General features: G+C 48.6%; 15 non-coding genes across 15 annotated transcripts; all 15 read right to left on the reverse strand.

The window, feature by feature from the left end:
• Positions 1–406: 406 nt before the first annotated feature.
• Positions 407–492, reverse strand: trnay-gua (transfer RNA tyrosine (anticodon GUA)). Its single transcript is given in 2 exon segments — positions 407–442; positions 456–492. It is a non-coding gene; the product is annotated as a tRNA-Tyr (tRNA).
• A 482-nt stretch (positions 493–974) lies between these two features.
• trnaa-agc (transfer RNA alanine (anticodon AGC)) lies at positions 975–1047 on the reverse strand. The gene has a single exon. It is a non-coding gene; the product is annotated as a tRNA-Ala (tRNA).
• Positions 1048–2730: 1683 nt separating this feature from the next.
• Positions 2731–2816, reverse strand: trnay-gua (transfer RNA tyrosine (anticodon GUA)). The gene is given in 2 exon segments: positions 2731–2766; positions 2780–2816. It is a non-coding gene; the product is annotated as a tRNA-Tyr (tRNA).
• A 482-nt stretch (positions 2817–3298) lies between these two features.
• On the reverse strand, positions 3299–3371 carry trnaa-agc (transfer RNA alanine (anticodon AGC)). Its single transcript has one exon. It is a non-coding gene; the product is annotated as a tRNA-Ala (tRNA).
• A 1683-nt stretch (positions 3372–5054) lies between these two features.
• trnay-gua (transfer RNA tyrosine (anticodon GUA)) lies at positions 5055–5140 on the reverse strand. Its single transcript is given in 2 exon segments — positions 5055–5090; positions 5104–5140. It is a non-coding gene; the product is annotated as a tRNA-Tyr (tRNA).
• Positions 5141–5622: 482 nt separating this feature from the next.
• On the reverse strand, positions 5623–5695 carry trnaa-agc (transfer RNA alanine (anticodon AGC)). The gene has a single exon. It is a non-coding gene; the product is annotated as a tRNA-Ala (tRNA).
• A 1683-nt stretch (positions 5696–7378) lies between these two features.
• On the reverse strand, positions 7379–7464 carry trnay-gua (transfer RNA tyrosine (anticodon GUA)). Its single transcript is given in 2 exon segments — positions 7379–7414; positions 7428–7464. It is a non-coding gene; the product is annotated as a tRNA-Tyr (tRNA).
• Positions 7465–7946: 482 nt separating this feature from the next.
• On the reverse strand, positions 7947–8019 carry trnaa-agc (transfer RNA alanine (anticodon AGC)). Its single transcript has one exon. It is a non-coding gene; the product is annotated as a tRNA-Ala (tRNA).
• Positions 8020–9702: 1683 nt separating this feature from the next.
• Positions 9703–9788, reverse strand: trnay-gua (transfer RNA tyrosine (anticodon GUA)). The gene is given in 2 exon segments: positions 9703–9738; positions 9752–9788. It is a non-coding gene; the product is annotated as a tRNA-Tyr (tRNA).
• A 482-nt stretch (positions 9789–10270) lies between these two features.
• On the reverse strand, positions 10271–10343 carry trnaa-agc (transfer RNA alanine (anticodon AGC)). The gene has a single exon. It is a non-coding gene; the product is annotated as a tRNA-Ala (tRNA).
• Positions 10344–12026: 1683 nt separating this feature from the next.
• Positions 12027–12112, reverse strand: trnay-gua (transfer RNA tyrosine (anticodon GUA)). Its single transcript is given in 2 exon segments — positions 12027–12062; positions 12076–12112. It is a non-coding gene; the product is annotated as a tRNA-Tyr (tRNA).
• A 482-nt stretch (positions 12113–12594) lies between these two features.
• Positions 12595–12667, reverse strand: trnaa-agc (transfer RNA alanine (anticodon AGC)). Its single transcript has one exon. It is a non-coding gene; the product is annotated as a tRNA-Ala (tRNA).
• A 1683-nt stretch (positions 12668–14350) lies between these two features.
• On the reverse strand, positions 14351–14436 carry trnay-gua (transfer RNA tyrosine (anticodon GUA)). The gene is given in 2 exon segments: positions 14351–14386; positions 14400–14436. It is a non-coding gene; the product is annotated as a tRNA-Tyr (tRNA).
• A 482-nt stretch (positions 14437–14918) lies between these two features.
• trnaa-agc (transfer RNA alanine (anticodon AGC)) lies at positions 14919–14991 on the reverse strand. Its single transcript has one exon. It is a non-coding gene; the product is annotated as a tRNA-Ala (tRNA).
• A 2251-nt stretch (positions 14992–17242) lies between these two features.
• Positions 17243–17315, reverse strand: trnaa-agc (transfer RNA alanine (anticodon AGC)). The gene has a single exon. It is a non-coding gene; the product is annotated as a tRNA-Ala (tRNA).
• Between the last annotated feature and the right edge of the window lie 670 nt (positions 17316–17985).

The following is a 17985-nucleotide window of genomic DNA, read 5'->3' on the forward strand; positions in this document are numbered from 1 at the left end:
GTGCCCTCCAACGATGTGCCGAAATTCAGATTCTGGCATCCCTTGCTCTGCCGCTTTGGAATGGCTGAAGCTAAAGTGACCGCAAAAAGTCTTCCAACGAAGAGGTCACCGATGTTCCCCCTGGGCCTTTGAGTCAGTCTCTTCCTCTATACACTTGCTACGAAGGGCAGATTTCGATCTTTCTATTACTCAGGGAGCGGTGAGAGCTGTGCTACTGTCAGGGCAGCCTGCGTGAGGAAACAGCGTTCTGAAAAGTGAGCGAGTGAACAGCTGGCATTGCCTATTATATGCTCAAATGCCTGTTTCTTCTGTCCCGTCAAGAGTCGTAGCGAATGCATTCTTGTGCGCACCAGCGAAAAGCTCTGTGGTATGCAATTGATGATGGGCGCAGTAAAAGAAGACCTGATCCTTCGAGCCGGAATCGAACCAGCGACCTAAGGATGACTCCATTTCCTCTACAGTCCTCCGCTCTACCAACTGAGCTATCGAAGGAAAAGCGACACTCATTATGCAGAATTCAGCCTGGCATCTGTCGAGCGATGGCAAAACCCGGCCTATGGCAACTATCTCGTCCTTCCAGCACTGGGGGCCACAGGTCACGGGATGATACATATCTCCGCGCTTCTGACATTTCTACGTACACTACGATACCAACACAGCTCTTTCATCGTCCTTGACCGTTCAAATAAAAGGTGACTCAGCTTTCTCTTTTCACCCAGTAACCAGGGCAATGTCCTTATAACCACTCACCTGATTTATGCCTGAATCGTCGTCTGCAGCTCATGCATTACTGAAACACCAGCTGCCAGCTAGCCTTTCCTCCTATCTGCTTTCAACGCAGCAAACCTACCACATTTTCTCCCTGCCCTTCGACAGCGACACTTTGCGCACCATGTTCGCCAGCCGCATCTTTTGTGCATTCCAAGCTTCGCAGGCACTTGATGAGACGAATTCCTCTGAATACAAAATGTCCATGGAGAATGCGAGCATCGATCTCGCTACCTCTCGCATGCTAAGCGAGCGCTCTACCATTTGAGCTAATTCCCCAGCACATCCCGCTAACATACTATAATTTGCTCACGCCGACAAACACCATTGCATGCCTGCCACTGTTCAGCGATACACAATCAGCAGCTCAGAGACACACAATCACTCACACATTAACCGACCAATCTCACACACGTAATCACGCTCGCTGCCACTGTCCATTTGCATGACCTCAATCTGCAATTCATTATCCACCATGAAACCAATTATCCTTCCTTCTCGTTTTATAACTGATTGTTATAGCAGATTCCACTGATCGTTCCACTTCGATGTAGCGACTAACATTCACTTTACCATCGCTTCCTCACAGAGCCACCGACGCGTACAGTGTAATCTGCCGCTTGCCTGAACATCAAATCTAACACCACAAAAACTAGATAGCACCAACAACAACACACATAGCAAACGTTCAGCATTCACCTATACTGCATCACTACGCCCCGGCGGTTCCCAATATGTCACAAGCAGAACTTCTTCATAAAATAAGGAGATTAAGAAAGGGTAGGCCATTTAGAACATAGTTGAAGAAAATCTTTTTTACCCCGAGAGCTGTGGGTCTATCGAATGCTCCGTCTCAGAAGGCAGTGGAGGCCAGTTCTCTCGATTGAAAGAGTTAGATAGGGCTCCTAAAGATACCAGAGTCAAGGGATATGGGCAGAAGGCAGGGACGGGGTGCTGATTGTGGATGACCAGCCATGGTCAGACAGAATGGCGGTGCAGGCACGATGGGCGGAATGGCCTACTCCTGCACCTACTGTCTACTGTCCATTCAGATGGCGGCGTCATCCACTTCTGACAGATTGTACAACTCCACCTTCAACTGAGCATTCTGCTGGAAATCTACACTGCCGTCAAAGAGATCTTTCTCGTATCACCCATTGCCGCCTATTTCTATGCAGCATTCTCGGACATTTCTGGAAAACTGCAGCCAGATGTCCAGTCAGCTGAAAAGCGCAATGACTCAAGTCGATCATTACTGGAGCGTTTGCCTTTGTCCTGGACGGATGATGCGCAAGAGAACACAGTGCGTACATAACCACAACGCAAACCTGTTCCAAGAGTTCCCTTGTGCAAAGAGCCATAACGTCTTCATCCGGTCCCTTAATGTACAGCTACCTCTTCTATTTCGCAGCTCACACATCAATCCTCTTGGAGAAAAATGAACAATTTTCCTCCGACTTGTGTCACCACACAAATGGGCAGACGTGCCCCTCACCTGATATACGAAAAGTACAACAGGCCGACAACACTACCGCTAGTTAGCTTCGCTTAATACGGTGCCCTCCAACGATGTGCCGAAATTCAGATTCTGGCATCCCTTGCTCTGCCGCTTTGGAATGGCTGAAGCTAAAGTGACCGCAAAAAGTCTTCCAACGAAGAGGTCACCGATGTTCCCCCTGGGCCTTTGAGTCAGTCTCTTCCTCTATACACTTGCTACGAAGGGCAGATTTCGATCTTTCTATTACTCAGGGAGCGGTGAGAGCTGTGCTCCTGTCAGGGCAGCCTGCGTGAGGAAACAGCGTTCTGAAAAGTGAGCGAGTGAACAGCTGGCATTGCCTATTATATGCTCAAATGCCTGTTTCTTCTGTCCCGTCAAGAGTCGTAGCGAATGCATTCTTGTGCGCACCAGCGAAAAGCTCTGTGGTATGCAATTGATGATGGGCGCAGTAAAAGAAGACCTGATCCTTCGAGCCGGAATCGAACCAGCGACCTAAGGATGACTCCATTTCCTCTACAGTCCTCCGCTCTACCAACTGAGCTATCGAAGGAAAAGCGACACTCATTATGCAGAATTCAGCCTGGCATCTGTCGAGCGATGGCAAAACCCGGCCTATGGCAACTATCTCGTCCTTCCAGCACTGGGGGCCACAGGTCACGGGATGATACATATCTCCGCGCTTCTGACATTTCTACGTACACTACGATACCAACACAGCTCTTTCATCGTCCTTGACCGTTCAAATAAAAGGTGACTCAGCTTTCTCTTTTCACCCAGTAACCAGGGCAATGTCCTTATAACCACTCACCTGATTTATGCCTGAATCGTCGTCTGCAGCTCATGCATTACTGAAACACCAGCTGCCAGCTAGCCTTTCCTCCTATCTGCTTTCAACGCAGCAAACCTACCACATTTTCTCCCTGCCCTTCGACAGCGACACTTTGCGCACCATGTTCGCCAGCCGCATCTTTTGTGCATTCCAAGCTTCGCAGGCACTTGATGAGACGAATTCCTCTGAATACAAAATGTCCATGGAGAATGCGAGCATCGATCTCGCTACCTCTCGCATGCTAAGCGAGCGCTCTACCATTTGAGCTAATTCCCCAGCACATCCCGCTAACATACTATAATTTGCTCACGCCGACAAACACCATTGCATGCCTGCCACTGTTCAGCGATACACAATCAGCAGCTCAGAGACACACAATCACTCACACATTAACCGACCAATCTCACACACGTAATCACGCTCGCTGCCACTGTCCATTTGCATGACCTCAATCTGCAATTCATTATCCACCATGAAACCAATTATCCTTCCTTCTCGTTTTATAACTGATTGTTATAGCAGATTCCACTGATCGTTCCACTTCGATGTAGCGACTAACATTCACTTTACCATCGCTTCCTCACAGAGCCACCGACGCGTACAGTGTAATCTGCCGCTTGCCTGAACATCAAATCTAACACCACAAAAACTAGATAGCACCAACAACAACACACATAGCAAACGTTCAGCATTCACCTATACTGCATCACTACGCCCCGGCGGTTCCCAATATGTCACAAGCAGAACTTCTTCATAAAATAAGGAGATTAAGAAAGGGTAGGCCATTTAGAACATAGTTGAAGAAAATCTTTTTTACCCCGAGAGCTGTGGGTCTATGGAATGCTCCGTCTCAGAAGGCAGTGGAGGCCAGTTCTCTCGATTGAAAGAGTTAGATAGGGCTCCTAAAGATAGCAGAGTCAAGGGATATGGGCAGAAGGCAGGGACGGGGTGCTGATTGTGGATGACCAGCCATGGTCAGACAGAATGGCGGTGCAGGCACGATGGGCGGAATGGCCTACTCCTGCACCTACTGTCTACTGTCCATTCAGATGGCGGCGTCATCCACTTCTGACAGATTGTACAACTCCACCTTCAACTGAGCATTCTGCTGGAAATCTACACTGCCGTCAAAGAGATCTTTCTCGTATCACCCATTGCCGCCTATTTCTATGCAGCATTCTCGGACATTTCTGGAAAACTGCAGCCAGATGTCCAGTCAGCTGAAAAGCGCAATGACTCAAGTCGATCATTACTGGAGCGTTTGCCTTTGTCCTGGACGGATGATGCGCAAGAGAACACAGTGCGTACATAACCACAACGCAAACCTGTTCCAAGAGTTCCCTTGTGCAAAGAGCCATAACGTCTTCATCCGGTCCCTTAATGTACAGCTACCTCTTCTATTTCGCAGCTCACACATCAATCCTCTTGGAGAAAAATGAACAATTTTCCTCCGACTTGTGTCACCACACAAATGGGCAGACGTGCCCCTCACCTGATATACGAAAAGTACAACAGGCCGACAACACTACCGCTAGTTAGCTTCGCTTAATACGGTGCCCTCCAACGATGTGCCGAAATTCAGATTCTGGCATCCCTTGCTCTGCCGCTTTGGAATGGCTGAAGCTAAAGTGACCGCAAAAAGTCTTCCAACGAAGAGGTCACCGATGTTCCCCCTGGGCCTTTGAGTCAGTCTCTTCCTCTATACACTTGCTACGAAGGGCAGATTTCGATCTTTCTATTACTCAGGGAGCGGTGAGAGCTGTGCTCCTGTCAGGGCAGCCTGCGTGAGGAAACAGCGTTCTGAAAAGTGAGCGAGTGAACAGCTGGCATTGCCTATTATATGCTCAAATGCCTGTTTCTTCTGTCCCGTCAAGAGTCGTAGCGAATGCATTCTTGTGCGCACCAGCGAAAAGCTCTGTGGTATGCAATTGATGATGGGCGCAGTAAAAGAAGACCTGATCCTTCGAGCCGGAATCGAACCAGCGACCTAAGGATGACTCCATTTCCTCTACAGTCCTCCGCTCTACCAACTGAGCTATCGAAGGAAAAGCGACACTCATTATGCAGAATTCAGCCTGGCATCTGTCGAGCGATGGCAAAACCCGGCCTATGGCAACTATCTCGTCCTTCCAGCACTGGGGGCCACAGGTCACGGGATGATACATATCTCCGCGCTTCTGACATTTCTACGTACACTACGATACCAACACAGCTCTTTCATCGTCCTTGACCGTTCAAATAAAAGGTGACTCAGCTTTCTCTTTTCACCCAGTAACCAGGGCAATGTCCTTATAACCACTCACCTGATTTATGCCTGAATCGTCGTCTGCAGCTCATGCATTACTGAAACACCAGCTGCCAGCTAGCCTTTCCTCCTATCTGCTTTCAACGCAGCAAACCTACCACATTTTCTCCCTGCCCTTCGACAGCGACACTTTGCGCACCATGTTCGCCAGCCGCATCTTTTGTGCATTCCAAGCTTCGCAGGCACTTGATGAGACGAATTCCTCTGAATACAAAATGTCCATGGAGAATGCGAGCATCGATCTCGCTACCTCTCGCATGCTAAGCGAGCGCTCTACCATTTGAGCTAATTCCCCAGCACATCCCGCTAACATACTATAATTTGCTCACGCCGACAAACACCATTGCATGCCTGCCACTGTTCAGCGATACACAATCAGCAGCTCAGAGACACACAATCACTCACACATTAACCGACCAATCTCACACACGTAATCACGCTCGCTGCCACTGTCCATTTGCATGACCTCAATCTGCAATTCATTATCCACCATGAAACCAATTATCCTTCCTTCTCGTTTTATAACTGATTGTTATAGCAGATTCCACTGATCGTTCCACTTCGATGTAGCGACTAACATTCACTTTACCATCGCTTCCTCACAGAGCCACCGACGCGTACAGTGTAATCTGCCGCTTGCCTGAACATCAAATCTAACACCACAAAAACTAGATAGCACCAACAACAACACACATAGCAAACGTTCAGCATTCACCTATACTGCATCACTACGCCCCGGCGGTTCCCAATATGTCACAAGCAGAACTTCTTCATAAAATAAGGAGATTAAGAAAGGGTAGGCCATGTAGAACATAGTTGAAGAAAATCTTTTTTACCCCGAGAGCTGTGGGTCTATGGAATGCTCCGTCTCAGAAGGCAGTGGAGGCCAGTTCTCTCGATTGAAAGAGTTAGATAGGGCTCCTAAAGATAGCAGAGTCAAGGGATATGGGCAGAAGGCAGGGACGGGGTGCTGATTGTGGATGATCAGCCATGGTCAGACAGAATGGCGGTGCAGGCACGATGGGCGGAATGGCCTACTCCTGCACCTACTGTCTACTGTCCATTCAGATGGCGGCGTCATCCACTTCTGACAGATTGTACAACTCCACCTTCAACTGAGCATTCTGCTGTAAATCTACACGGCCGTCAAAGAGATCTTTCTCGTATCACCCATTGCCGCCTATTTCTATGCAGCATTCTCGGACGTTTCTGGAACACTGCAGCCAGATGTCCAGTCAGCTGAAAAGCGCAATGACTCAAGTCGATCATTACTGGAGCGTTTGCCTTTGTCCTGGACGGATGATGCGCAAGAGAACACAGTGCGTACATAACCACAACGCAAACCTGTTCCAAGAGTTCCCTTGTGCAAAGAGCCATAACGTCTTCATCCGGTCCCTTAATGTACAGCTACCTCTTCTATTTCGCAGCTCACACATCAATCCTCTTGGAGAAAAATGAACAATTTTCCTCCGACTTGTGTCACCACACAAATGGGCAGACGTGCCCCTCACCTGATATACGAAAAGTACAACAGGCCGACAACACTACCGCTAGTTAGCTTCGCTTAATACGGTGCCCTCCAACGATGTGCCGAAATTCAGATTCTGGCATCCCTTGCTCTGCCGCTTTGGAATGGCTGAAGCTAAAGTGACCGCAAAAAGTCTTCCAACGAAGAGGTCACCGATGTTCCCCCTGGGCCTTTGAGTCAGTCTCTTCCTCTATACACTTGCTACGAAGGGCAGATTTCGATCTTTCTATTACTCAGGGAGCGGTGAGAGCTGTGCTCCTGTCAGGGCAGCCTGCGTGAGGAAACAGCGTTCTGAAAAGTGAGCGAGTGAACAGCTGGCATTGCCTATTATATGCTCAAATGCCTGTTTCTTCTGTCCCGTCAAGAGTCGTAGCGAATGCATTCTTGTGCGCACCAGCGAAAAGCTCTGTGGTATGCAATTGATGATGGGCGCAGTAAAAGAAGACCTGATCCTTCGAGCCGGAATCGAACCAGCGACCTAAGGATGACTCCATTTCCTCTACAGTCCTCCGCTCTACCAACTGAGCTATCGAAGGAAAAGCGACACTCATTATGCAGAATTCAGCCTGGCATCTGTCGAGCGATGGCAAAACCCGGCCTATGGCAACTATCTCGTCCTTCCAGCACTGGGGGCCACAGGTCACGGGATGATACATATCTCCGCGCTTCTGACATTTCTACGTACACTACGATACCAACACAGCTCTTTCATCGTCCTTGACCGTTCAAATAAAAGGTGACTCAGCTTTCTCTTTTCACCCAGTAACCAGGGCAATGTCCTTATAACCACTCACCTGATTTATGCCTGAATCGTCGTCTGCAGCTCATGCATTACTGAAACACCAGCTGCCAGCTAGCCTTTCCTCCTATCTGCTTTCAACGCAGCAAACCTACCACATTTTCTCCCTGCCCTTCGACAGCGACACTTTGCGCACCATGTTCGCCAGCCGCATCTTTTGTGCATTCCAAGCTTCGCAGGCACTTGATGAGACGAATTCCTCTGAATACAAAATGTCCATGGAGAATGCGAGCATCGATCTCGCTACCTCTCGCATGCTAAGCGAGCGCTCTACCATTTGAGCTAATTCCCCAGCACATCCCGCTAACATACTATAATTTGCTCACGCCGACAAACACCATTGCATGCCTGCCACTGTTCAGCGATACACAATCAGCAGCTCAGAGACACACAATCACTCACACATTAACCGACCAATCTCACACACGTAATCACGCTCGCTGCCACTGTCCATTTGCATGACCTCAATCTGCAATTCATTATCCACCATGAAACCAATTATCCTTCCTTCTCGTTTTATAACTGATTGTTATAGCAGATTCCACTGATCGTTCCACTTCGATGTAGCGACTAACATTCACTTTACCATCGCTTCCTCACAGAGCCACCGACGCGTACAGTGTAATCTGCCGCTTGCCTGAACATCAAATCTAACACCACAAAAACTAGATAGCACCAACAACAACACACATAGCAAACGTTCAGCATTCACCTATACTGCATCACTACGCCCCGGCGGTTCCCAATATGTCACAAGCAGAACTTCTTCATAAAATAAGGAGATTAAGAAAGGGTAGGCCATTTAGAACATAGTTGAAGAAAATCTTTTTTACCCCGAGAGCTGTGGGTCTATCGAATGCTCCGTCTCAGAAGGCAGTGGAGGCCAGTTCTCTCGATTGAAAGAGTTAGATAGGGCTCCTAAAGATACCAGAGTCAAGGGATATGGGCAGAAGGCAGGGACGGGGTGCTGATTGTGGATGACCAGCCATGGTCAGACAGAATGGCGGTGCAGGCACGATGGGCGGAATGGCCTACTCCTGCACCTACTGTCTACTGTCCATTCAGATGGCGGCGTCATCCACTTCTGACAGATTGTACAACTCCACCTTCAACTGAGCATTCTGCTGGAAATCTACACTGCCGTCAAAGAGATCTTTCTCGTATCACCCATTGCCGCCTATTTCTATGCAGCATTCTCGGACATTTCTGGAAAACTGCAGCCAGATGTCCAGTCAGCTGAAAAGCGCAATGACTCAAGTCGATCATTACTGGAGCGTTTGCCTTTGTCCTGGACGGATGATGCGCAAGAGAACACAGTGCGTACATAACCACAACGCAAACCTGTTCCAAGAGTTCCCTTGTGCAAAGAGCCATAACGTCTTCATCCGGTCCCTTAATGTACAGCTACCTCTTCTATTTCGCAGCTCACACATCAATCCTCTTGGAGAAAAATGAACAATTTTCCTCCGACTTGTGTCACCACACAAATGGGCAGACGTGCCCCTCACCTGATATACGAAAAGTACAACAGGCCGACAACACTACCGCTAGTTAGCTTCGCTTAATACGGTGCCCTCCAACGATGTGCCGAAATTCAGATTCTGGCATCCCTTGCTCTGCCGCTTTGGAATGGCTGAAGCTAAAGTGACCGCAAAAAGTCTTCCAACGAAGAGGTCACCGATGTTCCCCCTGGGCCTTTGAGTCAGTCTCTTCCTCTATACACTTGCTACGAAGGGCAGATTTCGATCTTTCTATTACTCAGGGAGCGGTGAGAGCTGTGCTACTGTCAGGGCAGCCTGCGTGAGGAAACAGCGTTCTGAAAAGTGAGCGAGTGAACAGCTGGCATTGCCTATTATATGCTCAAATGCCTGTTTCTTCTGTCCCGTCAAGAGTCGTAGCGAATGCATTCTTGTGCGCACCAGCGAAAAGCTCTGTGGTATGCAATTGATGATGGGCGCAGTAAAAGAAGACCTGATCCTTCGAGCCGGAATCGAACCAGCGACCTAAGGATGACTCCATTTCCTCTACAGTCCTCCGCTCTACCAACTGAGCTATCGAAGGAAAAGCGACACTCATTATGCAGAATTCAGCCTGGCATCTGTCGAGCGATGGCAAAACCCGGCCTATGGCAACTATCTCGTCCTTCCAGCACTGGGGGCCACAGGTCACGGGATGATACATATCTCCGCGCTTCTGACATTTCTACGTACACTACGATACCAACACAGCTCTTTCATCGTCCTTGACCGTTCAAATAAAAGGTGACTCAGCTTTCTCTTTTCACCCAGTAACCAGGGCAATGTCCTTATAACCACTCACCTGATTTATGCCTGAATCGTCGTCTGCAGCTCATGCATTACTGAAACACCAGCTGCCAGCTAGCCTTTCCTCCTATCTGCTTTCAACGCAGCAAACCTACCACATTTTCTCCCTGCCCTTCGACAGCGACACTTTGCGCACCATGTTCGCCAGCCGCATCTTTTGTGCATTCCAAGCTTCGCAGGCACTTGATGAGACGAATTCCTCTGAATACAAAATGTCCATGGAGAATGCGAGCATCGATCTCGCTACCTCTCGCATGCTAAGCGAGCGCTCTACCATTTGAGCTAATTCCCCAGCACATCCCGCTAACATACTATAATTTGCTCACGCCGACAAACACCATTGCATGCCTGCCACTGTTCAGCGATACACAATCAGCAGCTCAGAGACACACAATCACTCACACATTAACCGACCAATCTCACACACGTAATCACGCTCGCTGCCACTGTCCATTTGCATGACCTCAATCTGCAATTCATTATCCACCATGAAACCAATTATCCTTCCTTCTCGTTTTATAACTGATTGTTATAGCAGATTCCACTGATCGTTCCACTTCGATGTAGCGACTAACATTCACTTTACCATCGCTTCCTCACAGAGCCACCGACGCGTACAGTGTAATCTGCCGCTTGCCTGAACATCAAATCTAACACCACAAAAACTAGATAGCACCAACAACAACACACATAGCAAACGTTCAGCATTCACCTATACTGCATCACTACGCCCCGGCGGTTCCCAATATGTCACAAGCAGAACTTCTTCATAAAATAAGGAGATTAAGAAAGGGTAGGCCATGTAGAACATAGTTGAAGAAAATCTTTTTTACCCCGAGAGCTGTGGGTCTATGGAATGCTCCGTCTCAGAAGGCAGTGGAGGCCAGTTCTCTCGATTGAAAGAGTTAGATAGGGCTCCTAAAGATAGCAGAGTCAAGGGATATGGGCAGAAGGCAGGGACGGGGTGCTGATTGTGGATGACCAGCCATGGTCAGACAGAATGGCGGTGCAGGCACGATGGGCGGAATGGCCTACTCCTGCACCTACTGTCTACTGTCCATTCAGATGGCGGCGTCATCCACTTCTGACAGATTGTACAACTCCACCTTCAACTGAGCATTCTGCTGGAAATCTACACTGCCGTCAAAGAGATCTTTCTCGTATCACCCATTGCCGCCTATTTCTATGCAGCATTCTCGGACGTTTCTGGAAAACTGCAGCCAGATGTCCAGTCAGCTGAAAAGCGCAATGACTCAAGTCGATCATTACTGGAGCGTTTGCCTTTGTCCTGGACGGATGATGCGCAAGAGAACACAGTGCGTACATAACCACAACGCAAACCTGTTCCAAGAGTTCCCTTGTGCAAAGAGCCATAACGTCTTCATCCGGTCCCTTAATGTACAGCTACCTCTTCTATTTCGCAGCTCACACATCAATCCTCTTGGAGAAAAATGAACAATTTTCCTCCGACTTGTGTCACCACACAAATGGGCAGACGTGCCCCTCACCTGATATACGAAAAGTACAACAGGCCGACAACACTACCGCTAGTTAGCTTCGCTTAATACGGTGCCCTCCAACGATGTGCCGAAATTCAGATTCTGGCATCCCTTGCTCTGCCGCTTTGGAATGGCTGAAGCTAAAGTGACCGCAAAAAGTCTTCCAACGAAGAGGTCACCGATGTTCCCCCTGGGCCTTTGAGTCAGTCTCTTCCTCTATACACTTGCTACGAAGGGCAGATTTCGATCTTTCTATTACTCAGGGAGCGGTGAGAGCTGTGCTCCTGTCAGGGCAGCCTGCGTGAGGAAACAGCGTTCTGAAAAGTGAGCGAGTGAACAGCTGGCATTGCCTATTATATGCTCAAATGCCTGTTTCTTCTGTCCCGTCAAGAGTCGTAGCGAATGCATTCTTGTGCGCACCAGCGAAAAGCTCTGTGGTATGCAATTGATGATGGGCGCAGTAAAAGAAGACCTGATCCTTCGAGCCGGAATCGAACCAGCGACCTAAGGATGACTCCATTTCCTCTACAGTCCTCCGCTCTACCAACTGAGCTATCGAAGGAAAAGCGACACTCATTATGCAGAATTCAGCCTGGCATCTGTCGAGCGATGGCAAAACCCGGCCTATGGCAACTATCTCGTCCTTCCAGCACTGGGGGCCACAGGTCACGGGATGATACATATCTCCGCGCTTCTGACATTTCTACGTACACTACGATACCAACACAGCTCTTTCATCGTCCTTGACCGTTCAAATAAAAGGTGACTCAGCTTTCTCTTTTCACCCAGTAACCAGGGCAATGTCCTTATAACCACTCACCTGATTTATGCCTGAATCGTCGTCTGCAGCTCATGCATTACTGAAACACCAGCTGCCAGCTAGCCTTTCCTCCTATCTGCTTTCAACGCAGCAAACCTACCACATTTTCTCCCTGCCCTTCGACAGCGACACTTTGCGCACCATGTTCGCCAGCCGCATCTTTTGTGCATTCCAAGCTTCGCAGGCACTTGATGAGACGAATTCCTCTGAATACAAAATGTCCATGGAGAATGCGAGCATCGATCTCGCTACCTCTCGCATGCTAAGCGAGCGCTCTACCATTTGAGCTAATTCCCCAGCACATCCCGCTAACATACTATAATTTGCTCACGCCGACAAACACCATTGCATGCCTGCCACTGTTCAGCGATACACAATCAGCAGCTCAGAGACACACAATCACTCACACATTAACCGACCAATCTCACACACGTAATCACGCTCGCTGCCACTGTCCATTTGCATGACCTCAATCTGCAATTCATTATCCACCATGAAACCAATTATCCTTCCTTCTCGTTTTATAACTGATTGTTATAGCAGATTCCACTGATCGTTCCACTTCGATGTAGCGACTAACATTCACTTTACCATCGCTTCCTCACAGAGCCACCGACGCGTACAGTGTAATCTGCCGCTTGCCTGAACATCAAATCTAACACCACAAAAACTAGATAGCACCAACAACAACACACATAGCAAACGTTCAGCATTCACCTATACTGCATCACTACGCCCCGGCGGTTCCCAATATGTCACAAGCAGAACTTCTTCATAAAATAAGGAGATTAAGAAAGGGTAGGCCATGTAGAACATAGTTGAAGAAAATCTTTTTTACCCCGAGAGCTGTGGGTCTATGGAATGCTCCGTCTCAGAAGGCAGTGGAGGCCAGTTCTCTCGATTGAAAGAGTTAGATAGGGCTCCTAAAGATAGCAGAGTCAAGGGATATGGGCAGAAGGCAGGGACGGGGTGCTGATTGTGGATGATCAGCCATGGTCAGACAGAATGGCGGTGCAGGCACGATGGGCGGAATGGCCTACTCCTGCACCTACTGTCTACTGTCCATTCAGATGGCGGCGTCATCCACTTCTGACAGATTGTACAACTCCACCTTCAACTGAGCATTCTGCTGTAAATCTACACGGCCGTCAAAGAGATCTTTCTCGTATCACCCATTGCCGCCTATTTCTATGCAGCATTCTCGGACGTTTCTGGAACACTGCAGCCAGATGTCCAGTCAGCTGAAAAGCGCAATGACTCAAGTCGATCATTACTGGAGCGTTTGCCTTTGTCCTGGACGGATGATGCGCAAGAGAACACAGTGCGTACATAACCACAACGCAAACCTGTTCCAAGAGTTCCCTTGTGCAAAGAGCCATAACGTCTTCATCCGGTCCCTTAATGTACAGCTACCTCTTCTATTTCGCAGCTCACACATCAATCCTCTTGGAGAAAAATGAACAATTTTCCTCCGACTTGTGTCACCACACAAATGGGCAGACGTGCCCCTCACCTGATATACGAAAAGTACAACAGGCCGACAACACTACCGCTAGTTAGCTTCGCTTAATACGGTGCCCTCCAACGATGTGCCGAAATTCAGATTCTGGCATCCCTTGCTCTGCCGCTTTGGAATGGCTGAAGCTAAAGTGACCGCAAAAAGTCTTCCAACGAAGAGGTCACCGATGTTCCCCCTGGGCCTTTGAGTCAGTCTCTTCCTCTATACACTTGCTACGAAGGGCAGATTTCGATCTTTCTATTACTCAGGGAGCGGTGAGAGCTGTGCTCCTGTCAGGGCAGCCTGCGTGAGGAAACAGCGTTCTGAAAAGTGAGCGAGTGAACAGCTGGCATTGCCTATTATATGCTCAAATGCCTGTTTCTTCTGTCCCGTCAAGAGTCGTAGCGAATGCATTCTTGTGCGCACCAGCGAAAAGCTCTGTGGTATGCAATTGATGATGGGCGCAGTAAAAGAAGACCTGATCCTTCGAGCCGGAATCGAACCAGCGACCTAAGGATGACTCCATTTCCTCTACAGTCCTCCGCTCTACCAACTGAGCTATCGAAGGAAAAGCGACACTCATTATGCAGAATTCAGCCTGGCATCTGTCGAGCGATGGCAAAACCCGGCCTATGGCAACTATCTCGTCCTTCCAGCACTGGGGGCCACAGGTCACGGGATGATACATATCTCCGCGCTTCTGACATTTCTACGTACACTACGATACCAACACAGCTCTTTCATCGTCCTTGACCGTTCAAATAAAAGGTGACTCAGCTTTCTCTTTTCACCCAGTAACCAGGGCAATGTCCTTATAACCACTCACCTGATTTATGCCTGAATCGTCGTCTGCAGCTCATGCATTACTGAAACACCAGCTGCCAGCTAGCCTTTCCTCCTATCTGCTTTCAACGCAGCAAACCTACCACATTTTCTCCCTGCCCTTCGACAGCGACACTTTGCGCACCATGTTCGCCAGCCGCATCTTTTGTGCATTCCAAGCTTCGCAGGCACTTGATGAGACGAATTCCTCTGAATACAAAATGTCCATGGAGAATGCGAGCATCGATCTCGCTACCTCTCGCATGCTAAGCGAGCGCTCTACCATTTGAGCTAATTCCCCAGCACATCCCGCTAACATACTATAATTTGCTCACGCCGACAAACACCATTGCATGCCTGCCACTGTTCAGCGATACACAATCAGCAGCTCAGAGACACACAATCACTCACACATTAACCGACCAATCTCACACACGTAATCACGCTCGCTGCCACTGTCCATTTGCATGACCTCAATCTGCAATTCATTATCCACCATGAAACCAATTATCCTTCCTTCTCGTTTTATAACTGATTGTTATAGCAGATTCCACTGATCGTTCCACTTCGATGTAGCGACTAACATTCACTTTACCATCGCTTCCTCACAGAGCCACCGACGCGTACAGTGTAATCTGCCGCTTGCCTGAACATCAAATCTAACACCACAAAAACTAGATAGCACCAACAACAACACACATAGCAAACGTTCAGCATTCACCTATACTGCATCACTACGCCCCGGCGGTTCCCAATATGTCACAAGCAGAACTTCTTCATAAAATAAGGAGATTAAGAAAGGGTAGGCCATTTAGAACATAGTTGAAGAAAATCTTTTTTACCCCGAGAGCTGTGGGTCTATCGAATGCTCCGTCTCAGAAGGCAGTGGAGGCCAGTTCTCTCGATTGAAAGAGTTAGATAGGGCTCCTAAAGATACCAGAGTCAAGGGATATGGGCAGAAGGCAGGGACGGGGTGCTGATTGTGGATGACCAGCCATGGTCAGACAGAATGGCGGTGCAGGCACGATGGGCGGAATGGCCTACTCCTGCACCTACTGTCTACTGTCCATTCAGATGGCGGCGTCATCCACTTCTGACAGATTGTACAACTCCACCTTCAACTGAGCATTCTGCTGGAAATCTACACTGCCGTCAAAGAGATCTTTCTCGTATCACCCATTGCCGCCTATTTCTATGCAGCATTCTCGGACGTTTCTGGAAAACTGCAGCCAGATGTCCAGTCAGCTGAAAAGCGCAATGACTCAAGTCGATCATTACTGGAGCGTTTGCCTTTGTCCTGGACGGATGATGCGCAAGAGAACACAGTGCGTACATAACCACAACGCAAACCTGTTCCAAGAGTTCCCTTGTGCAAAGAGCCATAACGTCTTCATCCGGTCCCTTAATGTACAGCTACCTCTTCTATTTCGCAGCTCACACATCAATCCTCTTGGAGAAAAATGAACAATTTTCCTCCGACTTGTGTCACCACACAAATGGGCAGACGTGCCCCTCACCTGATATACGAAAAGTACAACAGGCCGACAACACTACCGCTAGTTAGCTTCGCTTAATACGGTGCCCTCCAACGATGTGCCGAAATTCAGATTCTGGCATCCCTTGCTCTGCCGCTTTGGAATGGCTGAAGCTAAAGTGACCGCAAAAAGTCTTCCAACGAAGAGGTCACCGATGTTCCCCCTGGGCCTTTGAGTCAGTCTCTTCCTCTATACACTTGCTACGAAGGGCAGATTTCGATCTTTCTATTACTCAGGGAGCGGTGAGAGCTGTGGTACTGTCAGGGCAGCCTGCGTGAGGAAACAGCGTTTTGAAAAGTGAGCGAGTGAACAGCTGGCATTGCCTATTATGCGCTCAAATGCCTGTTTCTTCTGTCCCGTCAAGAGTCGTAGCGAATGCATTCTTGTGCGCACCAGCGAAAAGCTCTGTGGTATGCAATTGATGATGGGCGCAGTAAAAGAAGACCTGATCCTTCGAGCCGGAATCGAACCAGCGACCTAAGGATGACTCCATTTCCTCTACAGTCCTCCGCTCTACCAACTGAGCTATCGAAGGAAAAGCGACACTCATTATGCAGAATTCAGCCTGGCATCTGTCGAGCGATGGCAAAACCCGGCCTATGGCAACTATCTCGTCCTTCCAGCACTGGGGGCCACAGGTCACGGGATGATACATATCTCCGCGCTTCTGACATTTCTACGTACACTACGATACCAACACAGCTCTTTCATCGTCCTTGACCGTTCAAATAAAAGGTGACTCAGCTTTCTCTTTTCACCCAGTAACCAGGGCAATGTCCTTATAACCACTCACCTGATTTATGCCTGAATCGTCGTCTGCAGCTCATGCATTACTGAAACACCAGCTGCCAGCTAGCCTTTCCTCCTATCTGCTTTCAACGCAGCAAACCTACCACATTTTCTCCCTGCCCTTCGACAGCGACACTTTGCGCACCATGTTCGCCAGCCGCATCTTTTGTGCATTCCAAGCTTCGCAGGCACTTGATGAGACGAATTCCTCTGAATACAAAATGTCCATGGAGAATGCGAGCATCGATCTCGCTACCTCTCGCATGCTAAGCGAGCGCTCTACCATTTGAGCTAATTCCCCAGCACATCCCGCTAACATACTATAATTTGCTCACGCCGACAAACACCATTGCATGCCTGCCACTGTTCAGCGATACACAATCAGCAGCTCAGAGACACACAATCACTCACACATTAACCGACCAATCTCACACACGTAATCACGCTCGCTGCCACTGTCCATTTGCATGACCTCAATCTGCAATTCATTATCCACCATGAAACCAATTATCCTTCCTTCTCGTTTTATAACTGATTGTTATAGCAGATTCCACTGATCGTTCCACTTCGATGTAGCGACTAACATTCACTTTACCATCGCTTCCTCACAGAGCCACCGACGCGTACAGTGTAATCTGCCGCTTGCCTGAACATCAAATCTAACACCACAAAAACTAGATAGCACCAACAACAACACACATAGCAAACGTTCAGCATTCACCTATACTGCATCACTACGCCCCGGCGGTTCCCAATATGTCACAAGCAGAACTTCTTCATAAAATAAGGAGATTAAGAAAGGGTAGGCCATGTAGAACATAGTTGAAGAAAATCTTTTTTACCCCGAGAGCTGTGGGTCTATGGAATGCTCCGTCTCAGAAGGCAGTGGAGGCCAGTTCTCTCGATTGAAAGAGTTAGATAGGGCTCCTAAAGATAGCAGAGTCAAGGGATATGGGCAGAAGGCAGGGACG

The sequence above is a fragment of the Hemitrygon akajei genome, chromosome 1 (assembly GCF_048418815.1).
Source record: "Hemitrygon akajei chromosome 1, sHemAka1.3, whole genome shotgun sequence".
NCBI lineage: Eukaryota > Metazoa > Chordata > Chondrichthyes > Myliobatiformes > Dasyatidae > Hemitrygon > Hemitrygon akajei.